Raw genomic sequence first — 968 nt, forward strand, 5'->3', positions numbered from 1 at the left:
GATCAGCTCACACAATTATGAAGGCTGACAAGTTCCGAGATCTGCATTTGGCAAGCTGCAGCCCCAGGAGAGTCTGTGGGGTAATTCTAGTTTGAGTCTGAAGCCCTGAGACCCAAAAGAGCCCGTGGTGTACGTTCCAGTCCAAAGGCCAGTGGGTTCAAGACCCATGAAGAGTCACTGTTTCAGTCCAAGTCTGAAGGCAGGAAAAGGCCCCTTTCCCGGCTCAAGCAGTGAGGAAGAGGAGTTTCCTTTTACTCAGCCTTTTTGTTCCATTGCGCCTCCAACTGACTGAATGAGGCCCACCCACGTGAGGGAGGAGAATCTGATCACTGCATGTGCCAAGTTAAATGTTAATCCCATCCAGAAACACACTCACAGTCACACCCAGAATCATGTCGGACCAAATATCTGGGCACCCCATGGCCCAGTCAAGTCGACACATGCCGTTAACCATCACCCTCAGCAATTGAAAAAGAAAAGATTTCATCTCTGTCCCAGACAAGTAGATTGCTCTGTCCCCAGTGCTCGTGCCCTTGGATTTCAGGGACTTCGGCAATTCCGTCTGCGGCTGTAGCATCCTCAGCTCACGTTTGGGAAGTGCCCGGCTCAGAACAGTGTTTCCGGGTGGGAAAGAGTACGTGTGTCTCTTGAGACATTAGGGGACGTTCCCCTGAAGAAGTGCTCAGTCAAATCAGCACCCAGGTCTCTGCCTGAAAACTTCTCACAGCATGGGGGCTGGCGCCACCTCTGAGAAGCCCGTCTGGGTCCCTGAATGCTTGCAACAAACAGAGCCTCTTTTAAAAGAATACTCTTGGGCAGACGCGGTGGCTCATGCCTGTAATCCCAGCACTTTGGGAGGCTGAGGCGTGCGGATCCTGAGGTCGAGATTTCGAGATCAGCCTGGCCAACATGGTGAAACCCCGCCTCTACTAGAAATACAAAAAGAATTAGCTGGGTGTGGTGGCGGG

General features: G+C 52.2%; 1 protein-coding gene across 1 annotated transcript in view; it reads left to right on the forward strand.

Annotated features, from left to right (window-relative positions):
- The window catches only part of C2CD2 (C2 calcium-dependent domain containing 2), an 82,204-nt gene that overhangs the window by 52,968 nt on the left and 28,268 nt on the right, over positions 1-968 (forward strand). The gene's annotated exons all lie outside the window — the stretch shown is intronic.

This window comes from Mandrillus leucophaeus, unplaced genomic scaffold, assembly GCF_000951045.1.
Source record: "Mandrillus leucophaeus isolate KB7577 unplaced genomic scaffold, Mleu.le_1.0 Scaffold69, whole genome shotgun sequence".
NCBI lineage: Eukaryota > Metazoa > Chordata > Mammalia > Primates > Cercopithecidae > Mandrillus > Mandrillus leucophaeus.